General features: G+C 38.6%; 1 protein-coding gene and 1 long non-coding RNA gene across 3 annotated transcripts in view; one reads left to right on the top strand and one right to left on the bottom strand.

The window, feature by feature from the left end:
- Positions 1-13,421, bottom strand: part of LOC118927112 (uncharacterized) — a 33,870-nt gene extending 20,449 nt beyond the window's left edge. Inside the window, exon 1 of the long non-coding RNA XR_008996937.1 lies at positions 6,306-13,421. This is a non-coding gene — a long non-coding RNA (uncharacterized LOC118927112). The remainder of the gene's footprint in view (positions 1-6,305) is intronic.
- Positions 1-13,563, top strand: part of WASF2 (WASP family member 2) — a 77,165-nt gene that overhangs the window by 43,309 nt on the left and 20,293 nt on the right. The gene's annotated exons all lie outside the window — the stretch shown is intronic.

Here is a 13,563-nt window from a genome sequence, read left to right as displayed (position 1 = left end):
GGCCATCTATGATAAACCCACAGCCAACATTATATTGAACAGCGAGAAGCTGAAAGCATTTCCTCTGAGATCGGGAACTAGACAGGGATGCCCACTCTCTCCACTGTTATTTAACATAGTACTGGAGGTCCTAGCCACGGCAATCAGACAAAATAAAGAAATACAAGGAATCCAGATTGGTAAAGAAGAAGTTAAACTGTCACTATTTGCAGATGACATGATACTGTACATAAAAAACCCTAAAGACTCCACCCCAAAACTACTAGAACTGATATCGGAATACAGTAAAGTTGCAGGATACAAAATCAACACACAGAAATCTGTGGCTTTCCTATATACTAACAATGAACCAACAGAGAGAGAAATCAGGAAAACAACTCCATTCACAATTGCATCAAAAAAAATAAAATACCTAGGAATAAACCTAACCAAAGAAGTGAAAGACTTATACTCTGAAAACTACAAGTCACTCTTAAGAGAAATTAAAGGGGACACTAACAGATGGAAACTCATCCCATGCTCGTGGCTAGGAAGAATTAATATCGTTAAAATGGCCATCCTGCCCAAAGCAATATACAGATTTGATGCAATCCCTATGAAACTACCAGCAACATTCTTCAATGAACTGGAACAAATAATTCAAAAATTCATATGGAAACACCAAAGACCCCGAATAGCCAAAGCAATCCTGAGAAAGAAGAATAAAGTAGGGGGGATCTCACTCCCCAACTTCAAGCTCTACTATAAAGCCATAGTAATCAAGACAATTTGGTACTGGCACAAGAGCAGAGCCACAGACCAATGGAACAGACTAGAGAATCCAGACATTAACCCAGACATATATGGTCAATTAATATTTGATAAAGGAGCCATGGACATACAATGGCGAAATGACAGTCTCTTCAACAGGTGGTGCTGGCAAAACTGGACAGCTACATGTAGGAGAATGAAACTGGACCATTGTCTAACCCCATATACAAAAGTAAACTGAAAATGGATCAAAGACCTGAATGTAAGCCATGAAACCATTAAACTCCTGGAAGAAAACATAGGCGAAAACCTCTTAGACATAAACATGAGTGACCTCTTCTTGAACATATCTCCCCGGGCAAGGAAAACAACAGCAAAAATGAGTAAGTGGGACTATATTAAGCTGAAAAGCTTCTGTACAGCAAAAGACACCATCAATAGAACAAGAAGGATCCCTACAGTATGGGAGAATATATTTGAAAATGACACATCCGATAAAGGCTTGACGTCCAGAATATATAAGGAGCTCTCACGCCTCAACAAACAAAAAACAAATAACCCAATTAAAAAATGGGCAGAGGAACTGAACAGACAGTTCTCCAAAAAAGAAATACAGATGGCCAACAGACACATGAAAAGATGCTCCACATCGCTAATTATCAGAGAAATGCAAATTAAAACTACAATGAGGTATCACCTCACACCAGTAAGGATGGCTGCCATCCAAAAGACAAACAACAACAAATGTTGGCGAGGCTGTGGAGAAAGGGGAACCCTCCTACACTGCTGGTGGGAATGTAAGTTAGTTCAACCATTGTGGAAAGCAGTATGGAGGTACATCAAAATGCTCAAAACAGACTTACCATTTGACCCAGGAATTGCACTCCTAGGAATTTACCCTAAGAATGCAGCAATCAAGTTTGAGAAAGACAGATGCACCCCTATGTTTATTGCAGCACTATTTACAATAGCCAAGAATTGGAAGCAACCTAAATGTCCATCAATAGATGAATGGATAAAGAAGATGTGGTACATATACACAATGGAATACTACTCAGCCATAAGAAAAGGGCAAATCCAATCATTTGCAGCAACATGGATGGAGCTGGAGGGTATTATGCTCAGTGAAACAAGCCAAGCGGAGAAAGAGAAATACCAAATGATTTCACTTATCTGTGGAATATAAGAACAAAGGAAAAACTGAAGGAACAAAACAGCAGCAGAATCACAGAACTCAAGAATGGACTAACAGGTACCAAAGGGAAAGGGACTGGGGAGGATGGGTGGGAAGGGAGGGATAAGGGGGGGAGAAGTAGGGGGGTATTAAGATTAACATGCATGGGGGGGTAGGAGAAAAGGGAGGGCTGTACAACACAGAGAAGGCAAGTAGTGATTCTACAACATTTTGCTATGCTGATGGACAGTGACTGTAAAGGGGTTTATAGGGGAGACCTGGTATAGGGGAGAGCCTAGTAAACATAATATTCGTCATGTAAGTGTAGATTAGTGATAGCAAAAAAAAAAAAAAAAAGGGCAGTTCCTGTGTGGTAACCTCCAACGAGTTCTACACAAGGGTATAAAGGGCATATAAAAGTGTAGGCAAAGGGTCTGTTTGTGTTTATACAGAGGATCAAAGCCTAATTGGGCTACCCCGAAAATGAACTAAGATACGATATGAAAAAGAACTTCCAACATCTGCACCCTCTGGAAGACTCATGCCAGAAGATGATCATCAAAAAACCCCAACAAAGATCCACGCACTGCTACAGCTGTAGATGCACTCATCCCACCAGTTCCTGGACCTGCCATGGGAATGAGGAAGGAGATATCTAAGCTGGCCTGTGCATACAGTAAAACAACAAAATTGGACTGGATCTATACTGTTGGAACTCAACCAAGAATTTGGAGAAGTGCAAATTGTAGCGCTCCAAAGTCTTACAACTACAAACTATTTATTGTTAAAAGAACATATGGCATGTGAACAGTCCCCAGGAATGGGTTGTTTTAATTTGTCTGATTTCTCTCAGACTGTTCAAGTTCATTTGGACAATATCCACCATATCATAGATAAGTTTTCACAAATGCCTAAGGTGCCTAACTGGTTTTCTTGGTTTCACTGCAGATGGCTGGTAATTACAGATATGCTTTGGTTATGTAACTATACTCCTATTATGTTAATCTGTGTGTGCAATTTAAGTAGTAGCTTAAAACCTATACATGCTGAAGTTACTCTACAAGAAGATATATCAAAGAAATAATCAATCTTCCCATGTTTTCTTCCGCCTGCTACTTCTATAGCTTTTCTTCTTCCTTCCTAATTACAACCCTTAAATAGAATTCGTGCCTCATATCAAATTTACCGAGTATCATAATTCTTCCAAGTGGTAAAGATACCTCAAGACAAATGCTGGGCATAGAAGCCACAGGGCATAAATATGCAAAGAAGTAAAAAGCTAACTTTTTCAAACAATAAGGCTTCTCTCTCACTTACCAACTTCACATTTCCCTGTATGGCCCCGGAAGATGACTGGTTAGCCAGAGACGGGTAAGATTCCTCAAGGGAGGAACAACCTAAGACAGGCACAGTCGCAGGGGGGCCATCAGGTGAGAAATTGGGGATCAACAGAGGTGAGGCTTAGAACCTCACCCCCCCGTTCTGAGAGAAATCTTCTGCATACGTGGATGTTTTATTGCCCTGGTCTAGCTTGGATTAACACATAGTCTACAGGCACACACCTGATCATCTACATTTGCTCTCTTACAACACTAAACTATGTTTTCTACCTTTATCTTGTATCTACCTACCACTTCAGCATTTTATTAAAAATAATAATAATAAAGAGAGAAATGTGGTATCCACATATAAATCAAGTATAAAAACCAAATGAGTATTCATATTTGAACTGACTGTTTATAGTTCATAATGCATGAGCAAAACCGAAAGTTTCTGTGATGACTGCCCTTGTACTGTTCACTATGTAACTTATTCATTATGTAAGAATTTGTTCTACATGTAAGAACTTGTTTGTTATGCCTCAGAAGATTGGAGACTGACAAAAATTAGGCTTGGGGTGGAATAATGATTGTGCATTGAGCATTGACTCCCCTATACAGAATTTTATTGTCGTTAACAACCATTTGATCAATAAATATGAGAGATGCCCTCACAAAAAAAAAAAAAAAAAAAAAAAAAAAAGGACAGACTTCCAATGGTAAAATAAATTAGTAACCGGGATGTAATGTATAGCATAAGGAATATAGTCAAGATATTGTAACAGCCTGGTAGGGTGATAGCTGGAACCTAGAATTATGTATATAAATGTTCTACCACTGTGTTGTACACTTGAAACTCATGTAATGTAATACTGTGTGTCAACTACCCTTCAATAAAAAATAATTATTAAAAAAAAAAAAAAAAAAAAAAAAAAAAAAAAAAAAGAGGTCCCACATATCTCTTCCGCACTTTTGGAGAGGGAGAAATGACTTCAGACTAAAAGAGTGAAGGAAGGCTTCTTAGAAGTGGTGACTTCTTTCCTTGTGCCTTTAAGATGAAAGGATTTTTTTTTTTAATGACAATCCAAATAATAGTCCCTTTGAGACTATTTTCTTTCAAAGTACATAAAATAAAAATACTGAATTGACTCTTAACTGTGATTTGGAAGACTGATACACTTTGTCTTAATCCTTAAAATTGGCATAATGTAAGCAGAGGCTATCCATTTCTTTCTCAGCATTTGTCCCCACACTCATGGAGAGCCTGTCTCAGAAAGTAAGAGGCCCACCTACTACTTGGCCTCCACTGAGAACAAAGAAAAGGTGGCCAATTACGAGAGCCCTGTGTGCAGTGCTCAATGCTGTTTGATTTGACCTGCTTTTCTTAAATTTATTGCATTACCACTAGGAGATGAGTCCAGACAAACTCAGCATTCCTTTGAATTAGTAATAACAGGAGCTGTCAGTTACTGGGTACTACAAGCTCCTCTAGAAGAAGGCTTAGTTATCTCATTTTATCCTTAGAACCATTCTTTGAGGTAGGTTTTATTTTCCCCATTTTACAGATGAGATTCAAAGAGATTAACTAGGCCAGTTGTATAAATAGTAGCTCAGGGAATCCTTGATTCCCTTGACTGAACATGCCTCTGGGTTCACCAAGCTATATTGATTTTTGAATGTGACAAGCACTTATATAAGTATTGCTTTAAAAAAGAAATTTTCTGTCACTGTTCTCAATTGTGATCATTCAAAAAATGAATTAAATGTTATTCAAGTATGTTACATGCATATGGTGATGGTATCCTACTTATCTGCGGTGCTTTCTTGTTTGTTTGACTTCAGGACAATTACTTTTTCCTGTTATTCCTAAAAGTACTCTGTGGTGTACACTTATTGAAGGTAAATTGAAATCAATCTCTCTTTAAGAACTTTACAGTACCTCTTTGGTTGGGGGCCTTGCAAAACTAGAGTGAAAATCTGTCCTGACTTAAGAGAGGAAGCACTGGGGTGTGATCCCTGGAAGAAAGAAAATAAAGTAAGCCCTGTGTTTACCCTGGCTTTCTGCATAGATGTATATTCTAACTATGGAGTATGGTGGGGGATCCCAGTCAGAGCACATTAGCCTTGCTGAATTGAAAAGATTGTACTTCACAGGAGGCTGAAGCAACTGAAAGTGGGAGGCCGAATTCTAGAAAGGAAGGAACTTTTCTTTTTTTTTTTTGAGAAGGCATCTCTCATATTGATTGATCAAATAGTTGTTAACAACAATAAAATTCTGTATAGGGGACTCATTGCACAATCATTAATCAACCCCAACAGTCTCCAATCTTCTGAAGCATAATGAACAAGTTCTTACATGGTGAACAAGTTCTTACATAGTGAATAAGTTCTTCCATGGTGAACAGTGCAACGGCAGTCATGTCACAGAAACTTTCTGTTTTGATCATGCATTGTGAACTATAAACAATCAAGTCAGATATAATTATTCATAGGTAGATGCAAGATAAAGGTAGAAAACATAATTTAGTGCTGTAAGAGGGCAAATGTAGATGATCAGGTCTGTGCCTATAGACTAAGTCTCAATCCAAGCTAGACAAGGGCAGCAAAACATCCACGGATGCAGAAGATTTCTCTCAAAACAGTGGGGGTGAGGTAGAAAGGAAGGAACTTTGCAGAAAAAGTACTCTAGAAATCTCCTTAGAGTCCCCTGGAGTCTTGTTGAACTCACAGCATACCTGGGGTCAGACTCCATGAGGTTGGGGAAAGAGTGACCAGGAAGATGTGAGCTAACTGGTTCTCAGAGCAGGGAGGTGTTTGAGTTTCTACCAGCCAGAGTGAAGAGCCCAGGCTGCTTACTGGGAGCATCCAGTAGATGCTGCAGAGGAGCCTATATGTTTGTACTGAGGCTAAAATAGCCATAGAGTAAAGGCTACTCTAAACTAAACCCACTGTAACAAAGCTTAAAAACAAGCTTCAGAGCTACCAAGCTAAACCAAAAGTAACTGTCTACCAGAACAAAGCCCAACACTCTTGAAACCAAGACAACAATGCTGGATACTCACCATTGTAAAATCACAATGTCCAACATCCAATCAAAAGTTTCCAGAATTGCCAGGAAAATGTGGCCCATAACTAGGAGAAAAACCAGTCAGTAGAATCTCAGAAATGACAGAGGTGATGGAACTGGTGGACGAGGATATTAAAACAACTATTATAACTATGTTCAAGTTTGTATAGGAAAATAGGAACATACTTGTTAGGAGGTAAATATTTTAGCCTTGCAAATAGTTGAGTATGGTTCCAGTCTCTCTTATTTTTATTATATTTGTTCTTCCCATGGTGTTGATGGTTTGGTAAAATTTGAATATTCTCTTAGAAGTCTGAGTTATGAATCATAGCATTTTAGGGTTGGAAAGAACTTTTAAAGGTCATCTTGTCTACCTTCTCATATTATCAAACAAGAACTATTACATCTCATTGATTCTGATATGTACATTTTCCCCATATTTTAACATCTCTTGAATCATGATGCATCTTAGAATCAGTGGCATCTTGAATTTGATGAAATACATTAGAATTGCGACTTTTCTGGTAGAGTTCAAGACTTCTGCTTATATTACCCTGCTTATATTACCACCACTTGGACAACCTTTCCCTCTTTATTCTTTATATCCAAATCTTGCCCAGTTCAGATATTTATTTCAGCAAATCTGCTCAGTCCCTTTCATTCACAGTGATCTTTTCATCCTTTCTATTGTCCTCATTGACTGCGTCATTCATCTGATAACGGAACTTCTGTTTATTTCTATATTGTTACTTAACTGTGCTTTTTATGTCTTCTGAAGTCATAAGCTCTTGGAGTCAAGGGAGAGACTTTTATATTTCTTTGATAAGGTACTATAATTAGTAGTTACCCATTAATACAACCTGAAGCTTATTAATAGTGTTGTTTAATGTTTCAGAGAACATTTAGAACAGTGCCTGGCACATAGTTAAGTGCTAGATACGTGTAGAACTAGTACTTCTATTACTATTACTACAATCACTACAACTATTATTGTAATTATCTATTCAATGCCAGGCACTATGTTAAGCATTTTATACATGAATTATTTCATTTTTCTTCACAACAGCCTTATAAACTAGGAATCATTATACTAATTTAACAGATTAGGAAACGACTGAGAGATTTGACCGCTTGCCAAGGCCCCAAAGCTGAAATTTGGCAGTAGTGGATTGAAACCCACACCTCTGTCTCTTCATGTCTGTGCTCTTGCTGCTCTATGCCACTGCTCATTAGGTTTTGAGGGCTTTGGAACCTGCCCAGAAAACTGAAGGTAGAAAGAAAAGAATGGGTACTTACTTTCTCCTTTGCTCAAGGACTTTTCCTTTTAAATGCCATGTTTTGAGTGGTGAATAGACCTTGTGAGAGGAAGGAGATGTACAGCTGCCCTTTGCTGCTGATTCTTAGTTGCTGGCGGCTTGACTGCTAGTGACAGATGAGTGTGTGACACTTTTTCAGGAGTGAATTCTTGTTACAGCTGGCAGAATAGTTGATATGGAATTGCATGGCAGTTTGTTCCATAATTCCACTGTCTGGTGTTGAGATGTAGTTGTGATTGCTAGGTCTCTCTCCTCAGGTTGGTATCTGAATAGTCACATCCAGGACTGCTGCTTCTGCCTGCTCCATGACCACACCGTATGTTTGCATATTGCCCTCAGCTGTCAGCAAAACATTTAGCTGTATTTCCTTTTTTTTTTCCTGGCCTTTCTCTGTTATGTAAAGTTGGTTTCTTTTTTGGCCTTTCCATCCCAGAGAGGGAGCAGTTACTGCAAAGAGAAGCTTGAAATACGAAGTGAGGCATCATAGAGATTAAAACGAATAATTAGACAACTGGCAGGATGAAATGAGACTTACCCGGTGCCTGATGTGTGATTCAGCACTGTCTCCTTCCGCCCTCATTTCTAGTAATCTTGTAAACTGATTCGGTGTGGTTTGATATTTTGTTTAGTTTTGTGTTGGTGTTTGTTTTTAGAGTAGCTTATTGCTTTTCATGTCTACTCCTGTGTGAATTTAATGCTCAGTTGGTGACTGTAGCTGAAGAAAGCCTGGCACACAAGTACCCACAAATTAGTTAGGGATTAGATTTCTACATTTATGAGAAAAATCACTCATAATTTATATTTATCTAGTCAGATTAAGCCCTTTTAGTTTGAGTGTTTCAAATCATTCCATTTTGATGAATTGGGGATTGGTAGAAAGTGGTGTTAGATTGGGAAGGTGAAATGAACTTTGTGTCTGTCTATGACTGAAAGTCATCAATGATAACATTGTAGACCCTGTGTAATTTAAGTGGATACATGGCAGGGAACTTGGGCCAAGATGGAGATATAAGAAATATTTTATGTGAATAAATCTTTTCTTTGGAGCCCAGAATACTTTGCAGACAAAATCTTGGTTACATAGAGCATCTCTTGAGCATTTTTTAAAGTGCAGCTCACAGCTGAACTATAAGGATGAATTGAAAAATTTTCCCCAATTGCCAGTCATCATTAGAGTAAGAACTAGAATCCAGGTTTCCTACTCACAGTTTAAATGCCTTTTCTTTTGGACAACCAGATGGATCCTACTAAAAAGAGAGCCTAATTTGGGCCATTTAAAAGGCAGTTTTCTAAGGAATAGTTGATATTAGGAGAAACCAATTTTGAAGGTAAAAGTTATTCCCCCAAGTTTAGCTGTAAGAGCAAAGCTATGATTAGAGCCTGAAGAATAATAAAGGTAAGAACAAAAGGTGGTATTACCCCCAAAAGATAATATAAAGCTATAGAAGTGTCAGATGTGCTTGATATATGTACAGTGTGCTCAAGGAGTAAGATACTGGAGTTGAGAAGTCTTGTTTCTTGGGCTTCTTTCTCAAAACCAACTCAGGTTAACAAGGATCCTTAACATTTATTGAATGTAGGTCCATTGCTGGTTCATTCCTTTATGAAATTGGAAATTTTTTCTGGTCTTAGATCACAAGTAAGCTCTTTTTCTTGGTTCTCCCAGTCAGATACTTTCTCTTTCCTCCCAAGAAGTACCATTTCTGTCTTGCTAGCTCTTTTGGACATTACTCTAGTGACCTTAAACTGATTTGTCAGTAATTCCTTGTGTTTGGAGAAAGTCTGGCTATATTTGTAGGTTCAGCCCCACCCTGTATTTCAACAGGAAGTGGGTGGGTGCTTAAGTCTATAATAAGGCATTCCTCCTTGTGGTGGTTGTATGGTAGTGAGCACTGCTATATGCAACAGTATATTCATACTTCTTTATACATTTTAGTAGACAACCTTAGATTACAGTGAGCCTGTGTTACCATTTTAAAGTCAAGTGATTGTTTGATTTTTCAGTTGAAATTCTTGAACATCTGTGGACTACATATTCTTTAATAATAAAGAAATTTATATCTTGAAAGAGAAAATCGGTTTACAATGTAAAGCTCTTCTCATATGCCCCCATCCAAAGTGCTGTTAACTGTATGTAGGACAGTGGGAAATGCTGAAGTGAAAGCAGAAGTCCTAATTGCCACACATACAACATCCCCACATGTTCTCATCCCCTGCTACTGCTGATCAGCATCTTGGGGGTTTATTTCAAAGAGGAACTGCCTTGAGAAGCATTTCTGTTGTTATGCTTATTGCTATAGTTCAGATACACTTGCTTTTGGATGTGACCATAGAAATCTGCAGGTGTTATCAGTGACCTTGACTCTAAATGAAGCATTTATTTATTTATAATAAATAACTGGTAATAAATAACACTGCCAGAGTGAACATTTATCTGTCTTCTCTCCTGTTTGTAACAAATTCAGAGTGGGATACAGATGAATGCAGCCTCTCTCTCACATGCAGCCTTCCTTGATTACCTTCTTCCTTCCACCTTCCCAGTCCCCACTTGTCACCCAACCCCACTCCTGCTCCAGGCTGTCCGGATCAAGAGTTGTGAGAATTCAGTGTGTTAGGTGGATATCAAAGTCTTAGTTTTATACTTGACCAAATGTGATATTTAAATATTTCATGGTAACTTCAAATATACAGACTTGTAGAATCTTACTGTTTGAAGGGACCTGAAAGAACATTTCATCCCATTTCCAGTTCAAAGCATGAATCCTGTTATACTGTCAGTCTATATTGACAGTCGAGACTGGTCAGTATACTGCGAGTCTATGTCTAGGAAGGGATGCCTGAAGTCTTTTATTTGTTCTCAGACTCAATTCTCAAGTCCTTTAGGCTGAAAATAACCCGGAGTAAAGATGGGGTTGTTGCTGAGGCTGGCTGGGTGTCTGGAACTAGGCCAAAGCCAGTTTTTCCTTTGAACTTCTTTGGGTAACCAACTCCCAGATCAGTCTGGGAGCCTACCAGGGTTTAAATAGCCTAACCTCAGGGCTCTCTCTAGAACATCCTTTGGACCATTCTGGAGCTACATGAATCTAGATCTGGAGAAGGGTTTGATTCATGGCCATGATCCACCTCTTTTCCAGTCCCTGGACCTGTGTCTACCCTTGTGTTCAGAATGCAAGTGGATATTGGCCAAGCAAGGTTATGGCAGTTTAGGTAGAAGCAAATCCAGGAAATATAGAGCTTCTTAAAGATGATCTAGCTTAGTCTCTTTATTTTGCAGATGAGGAAACTGAAGCCCAGAATGAGAATTATATTATCTTTGATTGGGAAAGCATTGTAGATGTCATCCAGTCTGACCTCTCAACATAATCATCTTTTTTACAATTTAGGACGGTCTCCCCCAACATGCCTGATAGCTAGTCATCCAGAGGATGGTACTGGAGAATTTATAACCTTTGAAGAGAACCCATTCTAATACAGGACAGCTCTAATTAAAAGGACACAACTAAATTGTAATCTACTTCCCTGTAACTTTTATCTTCTGAGTGGTTCTAATTTAATTCCTCCATGTAATATCCCCCAAGGTTAGACCTTCTCAAATCCCTAAATTAGTATCACATAACACATAATTTCCCTAATCAAAGTAAGGTATAACTGAGAAAGAACTTTATTGATTCTATAAAAACAGGGCATTCCACTCTTTCGTGAATCCAAAACTTCTTTTTCCAGACAAGAGATCCACTATTTCTTGGTTTTCTTCACTTTATCTTCATTTCTGCCACTGGCATTAGCATTTAGTTCTTCTCGTGACACTTAATAAATAAACATTTTACTACTTTGTGAGTAGAACTGTACAGAACTATGAGGAGAGAGTAGCAGATGGGGCTGAAGGGCTGGACTCACCCCTGCAACATGCCTGTAGTTTCTCAGTTCATACTTGCTGGCTGTGGTGGGCCTCTCCATTTCTGTTGTCTCATCCTTAGCCTGTGAAGAGTTTCCCGACTGGTCTTCTTACCTCCAGCCTTCTACTGCCCAAATATAACTTGCTTCTGTTAGAATGATTTCTCTAAAATGCAAATTTGACCATGTCATTCCCTGTAATTCAGTAGTTCCTCAACACCCAGTGCTCTACAGATTTTCCACAAAATGGCTACTTGATGGTAGAGTAGCCTTACTCAACTGGATTTCCATGGGAGAATTAAACCCTAATGCCATTAGTCATCCATTGTATGTAATGTATAAACTTTTCTCCAGTGCATCAGACATGGTGCTGGTTATATACAGTCTTGAGGAAAATTGAGAATATAGTCTGATCATCTTCTTTGTTCTGTGGTACAGATGAGGAACCCAGTATGAAAGAGTGGAGGAGAGAGAATGTGTTCTTTAGAATGTCCAGAAGCTGGCCAGGAGCAACTCCAAAAAAAAAAAGCCAAGTTTCATTGAAGTCTAGGGCTTATAAATTTTTGTGAATTTTACATTCTATTACATAATATATCCATGGTTAAAAGTGTTTAAAAATATTTATCAATGAATAAAATCGATTTTACAGGAAGATTCGCCTAGGGTCTATGGAAGTACAAATAACTACCTTTTTTTTTCAAATCCAGTAGTGGACATTTTATATATGTTACATTATTTAATGTCTCTAGGAAAATTGCTCAAGATCCCACAGCTAGTAAGGTATCAGAGTCAGGGTACTAACCTAAGTAAGTCTCAACAACACAGTTTAAAGCAGAATTGTGTCAAGAGCTTGGAAATCTTTGCCCATTTCTGAGTTTATCTTCACCAGAATGTGGGATTTTTTTTTCTTGGACAAGTTACTGTTGTGGTTCAGATCATGCATAATTATGTACATCTTATGCAGGGTATAACCAACCTTGATTATCCAAAGGAAAAATGAGCAGTGATGCAGGTAACTCCATATAATGGAATCTTAACTCTCTTTAGTGACTCCTAAATACATTAAATGACTTTTTTTAGTAGCCGATTTACTTTTCTAATTTATTTGATTGGTGGATATTGACATATTGTCATTTCTTGGGTACTCTCTAGCTGGTTGTGAGAGCTGGTTTTTTTTGCAAGAGGAAGCCATCTTGCTATTATTAAAGACTTGGTTCTCCAATAAACACTGCCAAATGTAGAGTTGACTCAATTTGTGCTTGCTTACCCAAGGCACTTGGGAAAGCATAAATGCTGAAGTACCAAGGTGTTGAATGTTGCCCCTAACCCTGCCTACTTAGCTATCTGGAAGCCAGTTTTCATTAGGTTTCGGGAGAACGTCCGGAATGCGCTGGCAGTGGCTGTGTTCAGTGCAGAATTTGACGGGGAGGGGGAATCTGGCTCCTTTAGCTCCTCAGAGAAGCTGGAACAGGTATTTAAAGGATTGCTGATAGAGGGAGCCACAGTAGCTGTTTTCAGTCATCTCTGGCTGCACCCTTGAATTTCTGGTTCTTCCAGAAAGCTTGAAATTTGAGAACCTAAGGGCTTCCAGAGGATGGTATACAGAGCCCTGTGAGGTTCTTTTATTTGTAACCTGCCTCCTTTCCTATTCTAAACTCTCTTTCACCATGTGTTACTAAAGATTACATCTTAGAACCTGATACCTTTTACGTGAGGTAAAAGAGAAGAGTTAGACTGGAAGGGAAAATCCACTTTGGATTAGAAAACCTGTTGAGTCAACAGGGAACTTAGCAGAGGAACGGAATGAAAATTATTTCCTTAGACAGTAGACAAATATTCAGGAAACACCTCTGCACCCAAAGATAGGCACAGCTGCCACACAGCGCCTATTATAGAGGGAGGTTCGAAGTTATAAGCAAACAGCTGATTCTCTTGGTTCTTGGTCTGTTGCTGTTGGTGACAGGAAATCTTGTTCCCCACGCTGCTGGCTTCCTGTTTTATTTTTACTCTTAGCAGATCAGAATGTCCATAACAAGGAGCAGT

Source organism: Manis pentadactyla, chromosome 4 (assembly GCF_030020395.1).
Source record: "Manis pentadactyla isolate mManPen7 chromosome 4, mManPen7.hap1, whole genome shotgun sequence".
Taxonomy (NCBI): Eukaryota; Metazoa; Chordata; class Mammalia; order Pholidota; family Manidae; genus Manis; species Manis pentadactyla.
Note: the sequence above shows the minus strand (reverse complement) of the source record. Positions and strands in the feature narration are given on the sequence as shown.